Here is an 8,561-nt window from a genome sequence, read left to right as displayed (position 1 = left end):
CCAAGATAGATATTCATGAGTGACCAAAAAACCTGTAATGGATCCGGTTCAGGATTGAAAATTTTTGCCAACTAGGAGCAAATGGGTTTGCCAGATCACCCAAGTTTTGCCATGACAGTCTTATCTTTTCCAGTCCTGAAAAGCTTTAATAATTCAGGTTCAATGTGCTGTTAGGGGAGTAAGACAAGGTGATGACTTGGCTTCCAGGAAATCTATGGTGATGGCATTTTTCTCTTCACCTTCCAGTCTGCCCAATAATAATGTCACCTTATCAAGTCAGATACTCCTTCGATCTTCATTCTAATTTTTAATCATTTTTTTTAATTTTCCAATCAATCTTCAAAAAATATTGTTGGCACTCACCAGGTCGATGGTCATCAGTCCAAGTTGGATGTTTCTGTTGCCTCCATTCTTCCAGGTCATCCACCTTCATGTGACCCTGCTTGCCTTTTGTTCTTCCAGCTTTTCTATCCATATTTTTTTCTAAACTTATGACCATTTCTCATTTCCATGTGGCCTTTCTCTTTTTCTTGTGTGACTTATTTTTCTATCTCCTTACAAAGTCTGGCCAACTCACCTTGGATCAGAGGCACTGAACCTACAGGAAAGGTTGGGGAGATTACCATGATCTGAACTTTATTCATCACAATATTAGAAGACTGAATGACTGTGTTTTCCTATTAATAAAAAGAAAGTCACATTTAATGAATAAAAAGAAAGTCACATTTAGGATCTCATTATTTATCTGCTCACAATCCTATCACCATAGTTTAGGATCCCTACACAGGGGTCCATCGTTCTCTCGTCACCATATGGTTCTGTACAGCATAAGCAGTCCTCAGAGAAAGCAAAAAGGGGAAAATGCTGAACCTGTAGAGCATTGGCTCTTCCTTTTAAAACTGCTTTAAGTAAATATTTTCAAAGATAAGCAGCCAGAGTCCCTAGAAATACAATTTTGTAATTTTGTAATTGCAATACAAGATTTGTGCAAGCCTCTACTTCAAAGAAAACTCGATCAAGAGGCTTGAGGTCACTGGAGAGGCCATAACATTTGGAGAAGTGGTTGGTCCAGCAAATGATTTAATAAAAGCTCAGACCTTGAATTTTAGTTCTGTAGTTGTGACTGTTAAACACCGATAATAAGAAAGAGAAAGGTCTACCTTGATTTTCTTTTTTAAATTCAAGCAATCATATGGAGAGAAAGGAAACAAACAGGAAGATTGGGGTTGCAGAATCGTTTCACCAGGCTGCACCATTTCTACTTCTTGGGACAGTTCCTCAGGGTGGATAAAGTGTTGCTCAAAAGTTTGTGAATCCTTTACAATTTATATGCCATTTGTCTGACTGTTGTTTGGTGGAATCCATAATCTTTAGAACCTTTTACCAGCTTTATGAGCATCAACAACTTTTTCTCAGGTCCTCAGATAGTCCTAATAATGACCAAATATAATAACCTTTGTTTCTTTATCTACTTGTAGGACTTCATATGGTTTTTAAGTCACGTTGAAATAAAAATATAGAACAATTAGAGGGTTCAACTTTCCTCGAAGTTTCTCACGGCATATTGGACTCCCATTGGAAGATCCTATCACCTTCAAATATGTTCCAAACACCAGAAACTTACTACAAGTAACATTGGATTTTAGTTGGTAGAGTCACATGTGTCCCCTTATCACTGCTTGGGGACAACAATGTGATTGTAGACACTGACCAAACAAAGCATTGGGGGAAGGGGTGAAAATTGACCCTTGTTGACTTGGCTAAAGAATGCAGGGTTTGTTCATCAGCTTTTGTCCTCCATGAGTACATTGGACTTCCATTAGGTTTCAGTGTTTCCACCCACATCCTTAATTCTCAAGACTTAAGGAGATTAGGTGTCCGCAATGATTATTCTGCCAATGAGGCAATGGTACCCACTTGCTAGAGATTCCTTCTTGGCTATTTAAACACAAACCTCAACCTTCTTTAGATGAAAATGGTGTTTAAAGAACCTGGGCTTGTCCAAGAATTTTTGCTACATTATTGGAGGCAAGGAACATGTATTGGGACCTCGTATTTACAGATCCGAGGGATGTTCTAATGAAGGCCTAGATATTGGTTCTGCTGGACTTGATGGGTCCTCCCAAACCATGGTGAGACAAGTGGTCATCAACCTAAGGTCACCAAACCAAATGTGTTTTCTCCTTCATAGGACTGATAAGGACTTCCTTAGGGGAATAATGCCCTTTGTGGTATCTAACCCATTGTTGGCCACTTTTCTTGCAACATTCTGCAACATCTACCAAGACAGAAAGGTGGTAAGGCCATCAGAGGATTTTACTCCCACAGGTCACAGCCACCATTTACTTTTATAAGAAGTCTCTACCTATTTCTTTATTTGGGTTCCTGCAGAACCAATACCTAGGCCTCCATAACCAGTCCATAAGGACTGCAAAAGAATCAGAACAATCTGTTAATAAGAGGTCCCAATATACTTTCCTTGCCTCCAATAACGTAGCAATGATGTTTGGACCAGCCTGGTGGGGACGGAGAGAACTGGGCCAACCTAAATATAGTGGTGGTGAATTCACCATAACACAAAGGATGTCACATCAACAGGAAGCCCAAGGAAACGGGTGGTGGCCTTGTTGAGGACATTGTTCTCAATTTTCTATAAAAGGGAAGGTGCAAATCTAGAGACAACTCTGTAATATGAATCAATATCATAATGGTCAGCACGCTGGGTCCCGGGTTCAAATCTCAGCCAGGACACTATCTGCATGGAGTTTGTCTCCCTGTGTTTGCGTGGGTTTCCTCCGGGTACTTCGGTTTTCTCCCACATTGCAAAAACATGCAGTTAGGTTACTTGGTTTCCTCCCAAAATTGACCTTAGACTGTGATAATGACATATGACTATGGTGGGGACATTGTGGACCCCTCTGAGGTACAGCTAGTGACATGACTATGGACTTTGTACAGCATTGCGTAATATGTTAGCGCTATATAAATACTGCATAATAATTGTTGTACACACCTTGATCAAATTGATTTACATTGCCATTGTGTATAAAATGGTTCAATATTCTGATTTCACCTGTAATACGCCTCATTTTAACACAAAGTTTTTGAATCAGAAAAATGTTTCCATGTTTGGCAGATAGAGGACATTTAGAAACACAATATGCTTAGTAAAATCCTGGGAGTAATATTACATAATATTGTATTGCTGAGTGCTTGTCATATGATAGCTGAGAACATAAAAGTTTATATAAGTAAATGTGGGTAACATAAAAACATAGGAGCACAACAGACAAAAATAGAATCACCCCAAGGGCCTTTGCTTACTTTTTCCTCCATTTAAGACCACCAACAATTACACCCTGAGCGGAATGCCCACCTGACCCCTGGTGACAGTGCTGACCTGGTGATTGGCCACTCGGGGACCTGAATGTTACATTGCCTGAACAAAAATGTACTAAGGATGAGCAAAATGTACCTGCTGATAATCTTAGTATAACGCTGTCCTGTGCACACCTCCTGTGTTATCTGGGAGGCATTTTCATAAATCTGACGTTTCTTAAACATTCACTGTCCTTCTGTTCTAAATGACCGTCATTGTTTCATTAAATCATATTCAAGCTCCTGTGCTTTGACTTCAAATCCCTCCACAGTTCTTGTCCCCAATTACCTTTCTGACCTGGTAAAAAAATACTCCCCTGGTTGCTCTCTTGGCTCCACCAATGACCTACTAATGACTTCCTCACTCATAACCTCATCACACGCACGAATACAAGACTTCTCTAGAGCTGCCCCAATTCTCTGGAATTGTCTTCCTCATCATATTCGTCTTGCTCCTACTTTCTGCTCATTTAAAAGAACAATCAAAACCCATCTTTTCACACTCACCTACCCATCTTCTTCTGTCTCTTGAAACCGCCACTACTTACCCACCAATCCCTATCCACCTCCTTTTGTGTGTTACTTCCCCCACCTCCTAGATTGTAAGCTCCTCTGGCCAGGGTCCTCTCGTTTTGTGTCACTGTCTGTATCTGTCTGTCTGTCATTTGCAACCCCTATTTAATGTACAGCGATGCGTAATATGTTGGCGCTATATAAATCTTGTTTATTATTATTAATGTAGATTGCATTCCATGCTTTATATATTTGTGCCATATACTGTATGTCAAACTAGCCCTCCCAGTTCTTTTCATAGACTACAGAAATATTAGTTCCTGTGTTACCTATTCTATAGAGCCCTGTGCCGGCGTCAGACAGACATCAGAGGATTGTTGCTGGAAAGGATCTTTTGTGATTGTTTCCAATGACAGATAAATGAGCGCTGTACACACACAGAGCGAGTAGGGTGGAGGATGAGCGAGCAGCAACGAGAAGAGCACCCCACTGTGCTCTCCTCCATGGCAATGCATAAACGTCATTCTTAATTAGTCATTTATCAATTCACCATGGATTGATGAACAACACCTGAGAACTGCTGTGAATGTCAGATTTTCTGGAGAAATGCATGACTGCTTATCTCCGGTAACAATCATACAACATGTACGAAGCTTTAGTCACATTTTCTTTAATTCTGGTTTGGAGCCACAGAGATTTTCTATGCTTTGGTTGGCTATTGGTATCTAATTTATAACAGGTAATCTGCCTACGGTGTCCCCTAGTGGTCGGGGTATCATTGTGCCCCCCATACATCCTCAGCATGCAATAATACCTTCCTCCTTCATCACCCCGCAGATTCAGCTGTGAAATCTCATTCCAGCTCTTGTGATGTTAGAATAGGGGCCAAAATGCATACAATTCCCCCCTAAAGTCTGCAAGGAAATGTTGAAATGCAGGTTGTATCTTTAGTTTTATATCTTGCCAGAGAGGAGGGCAGCGGGCACACACAGCGGGCACCAGGTTATTGTGAGCAGAACTACAGAGATTCAGGAAGGATTCCCATCTGTCCTATCAGTTCCTTATACTGAGAGATCCGTCACCTGATCCCGCCAAAAAGTGCTCGGTCAGGCCCTGGTTATCTCATGATATTGGGTGTAAAGTTGAAGCAGCAATTTTTTTATAGTCACATGTGAAAGGTTTAATATCAGACAATTGCTGACGATTTGCAGCCACCAGACACTTCTTTCCTGCAATAGCTAAATATAATGGCCTGACTTATTAACGCTGGACAAGACAGATTATGATGGGAGAACCTGGGTGATCTAGCTAACCTGGAATTAATTTATATAAAAATTTCTATTTGGCAAGTGTTTTTACCCAGGTTTGTCTATCTACTCCAGTCTTGTGGAGCTTTTATTAAATCTTGGTGATTCTTCACCAGGAAATGAATGTCCGATTCAATGTTGCTCCTAAAGCGGTCATATATTAGTATGTACATACCCAAGTAAGTGATCACTGTCTCCCGAGTTACCACCAAATATATCTCCACATCATGGGAGATCAATGGCTTCAACATACTGAAGAGTTCTACATTGGTCGCTCTTACTTCTGTATTTATTGTACAGGGCTGCGTTATATGTTGGTGCTATATAAATCCTGTGTATTATTAATAATAAAAGTTTAATGTCCCGAGTTCCATGCACAATTCTAGAATGATGAGTTGAGTCTCTTTGGGGAATATTCACACTCAGCAATGGTTATAGGAGACTTAAAGAGGAACTCAACTCAAAAGTCCCCTAAAACGAAAAAAAAAAATTCACTTACCTTCAATCCCGCAGGGCAGTCCTAGCATCCCGAGGTGTCTCCCGATGGGTCCCGCATCGTCCTGGCATCCATATTTGTGCCGGCGCGCCGATGCCGCCATCTTCGCCTCTTCTTCCTACGTAACCCAACACAGGCGGGAGATCCGGTGACAAAGTTGGGGAAAAAAACTTGCCGATTTCACAATTTTTTTCCCTTTTCACAAAAAGGCTCCTTCTGCCCGAGGTGCTCCGGCATACGCAGAAGGAGCACCCCAGAGCCTCCCGGTATCCCGGGGGGCCCTGCGCTCCCATTCATTGGCGATCTCCTAGGCGATGGAGAATTAGGGGGCGGTGCTCCACCCTTTCTAAAACAACAAAAAAAACAAACAGCATTTCTATTTTACATAAAAGGGGTTGTCCAGCCTTTTATGTAAAGTGAAAATTCTGAGTTTAGTTCCTCTTTAAGGCGGAGGAGGGGGAAGGGTTGGGAGTATTTTGAGAATCCCCTCCCCCATGTTTTGCACTGATCAGTCTTCTGTGTGTTTGCTTTGCTCTGTCCCTTTAAACAACGTGCCTGGCTGTGCAATCACAGGTCACGTGACGAGTCAGGCGGTGTGGGCGGAGCCAGGAACACATTATATAAAAGAGTTGCTGGAGCCTGAGCTGTATTTCCTGCCGCCCCCCCACAGTGACTGTTGCACCCCAGGTGAGAGCTGTGTGTTGTATTGTGTAACACTGTATTGTATTACATAGTATTATATAGTATTACATAGTATTGTATTGTATTGTGTAACACTGTATGATATGACATTCAGTTTGTGTATTTCCTGCACACAGAGGATACAAAGTAACAAAGTATCTCAGCAGAGACTTCTATACAGCCAATCCAGCTCTCTATACACCAGCTGGACATTGTAGTTCACCAATCATTCGAGATACAATTGTATTTTGTTTCTAATATCAATGCAGCTGTTGTGGGGCTCCTCCAGGGCATGCTGGGATTTGTAGTCCATAGGAAGCCATTGTGGATGATGTTATATTTGCTGGCTATAGAAAAGAATGGCTGGATATAGAATCCATGTAGTTTGTATATTGGGAATGTAGATATGCAAGGCATGCTGAGACTTGTAGTTGCAGAAGATTTTTAATAATTAGGAGATATATATAGTGCCAACATATATGCAGCATTGTACATTAATTAGGGGTTACTGTAACCGGTCTCTTATTATTCCTATAATTGCACAATTGGACCAGTTTTATTTCATGTTACACCCCAATGCTGCACTTTTATCAGATCTTCCTGGTTGGGAATCCCCCTCCTCCTCCTAGTGGTCACATGCAGTCTGATGACGTCATTACAGATCAGTCTGTTCCCATCAGATCCCCATAAATCCTGCACATGGGTCAGTCACATGGTGGACGATTGTTGTGTTTACATTATGATGGTTACAGCAGGACTGCTGCCCTGCAGAGGAGATAAGGAAGAGGGGTGGAGATGTTGCTGCAACACAGGTGCCATGGCATACAGGAAGCCTCCCAAGTATGCAGTGATCCACCAGGGGGGCAGTTAATTCTTTTTACATTGCTCGCCAATGGGTATAATGTCATCTTTACAGTGGCTTAGAGGCCTTTGCAGCGCTGGGTCCCAGGTTTCAATCTCGTGGACCCTATTTGCATGGAGTTTGTAGGTTTTCCCCGTGTTTGCATGGGTTACCTCTGAGTACTCAGGTTTCCTCCCATATCCCAAAAACATGCAGTTAGGATAATTGGCTTTCCCCGAAATCGACCTTAGACTGTATTAATATGGCTATGGTACGGACACTAAATTGTGAGCCCCTTTCAGGTACAGATAGTCACATGACTTTGGACTTTGTACTGCACTTGTAATATGTCAGCGCTATATAAATACTGAATAATAATTTGAGACAAAAAGATCATTGGTGTCACTTAAACTGACCAAGAAGAACAAATAGCACTGATCTAGCAACACCTACATATGGCACCATTCACCCAGCAGATTCACTTCTGTGTCACGTGTGTGCATTAGAATCATTCCTGCCAATTGCTTCTATCCCCAATAGAAACCACAATCCAGATTGCGCAATAAATGGCTTTTCTTAGAAACGTATTGGATGGCGTTGTGTTCTCTATCCCCTGTCCTTGGCATTGCCGGGGCTTGGTCTGGGCATAGTACATCGGTCTATTTACTCCGAAGCCGGGCAACAATAAAAGACTTGAGTATGTTACCTGTGACCCTGATACGGAGGTTTTGTCCTTTTTAAAGTGAGGACTGAAATGTATGCACTGCTATAAAAACAGATGTTTTAACTCTTGATTATTATTATTACTATTATTAATAAACTGTATTTATATAGCACCAACATATTATGTAGCACTGTACTGTTAATGCTTTTGTGTCCCCATTTTAAAGTTTAGAGATGGGGTACTGCACATTTACTCGCAGTTATATAGCACCGTATATCAGTACATGGTTCTCATTATTATGGCTTGTTTAATAAACCAAAGAACTGCAAATCTTTACCAAGCAACATAATATGCTACTACATACAATAATAACTTTTATAAAACGCCCACATATAATAGAGTGCTGTACAAAAATATAATGCAGATTATAAACCCCCAACGGGGAAGGAAAAGGCTCTGCCCAATCAGCAGTTCAATTTATAATGCATTGTACATAACAAAACTTTACATGGAGTGGAAGATCTCTGCGTAATACAAAAACAGGAAATATGGGTTACTGAAAAATGAATGTGAAATTGGCAGGACATAATAAAGGCCTACAACAGATGTTTATAGAACTCCAGAAAACACTCTGACAGTTATGTTTTGTACAATGCTTTTAATGCTTACATTCACTTTTTT

General features: G+C 41.1%; 1 protein-coding gene and 1 long non-coding RNA gene across 2 annotated transcripts in view; one reads left to right on the top strand and one right to left on the bottom strand.

Moving 5' to 3' along the window:
• Nucleotides 1-304: 304 nt before the first annotated feature.
• LOC140329965 (uncharacterized) lies at nucleotides 305-6,108 on the bottom strand. Its single transcript, XR_011920532.1, has 2 exons — nucleotides 5,698-6,108; nucleotides 305-677 (listed from the first exon to the last, which is right to left on the bottom strand). It is a non-coding gene; the product is annotated as an uncharacterized lncRNA (long non-coding RNA).
• A 131-nt stretch (nucleotides 6,109-6,239) lies between these two features.
• The window catches only part of CTSB (cathepsin B), a 15,254-nt gene continuing 12,932 nt past the window's right edge, over nucleotides 6,240-8,561 (top strand). Inside the window, exon 1 of the mRNA XM_072407359.1 lies at nucleotides 6,240-6,381. The gene's annotated coding sequence lies outside the window, so the exon portion shown is untranslated. The remainder of the gene's footprint in view (nucleotides 6,382-8,561) is intronic.

Source organism: Pyxicephalus adspersus, chromosome 4 (assembly GCF_032062135.1).
Source record: "Pyxicephalus adspersus chromosome 4, UCB_Pads_2.0, whole genome shotgun sequence".
NCBI lineage: Eukaryota > Metazoa > Chordata > Amphibia > Anura > Pyxicephalidae > Pyxicephalus > Pyxicephalus adspersus.
Note: the sequence above shows the minus strand (reverse complement) of the source record. Positions and strands in the feature narration are given on the sequence as shown.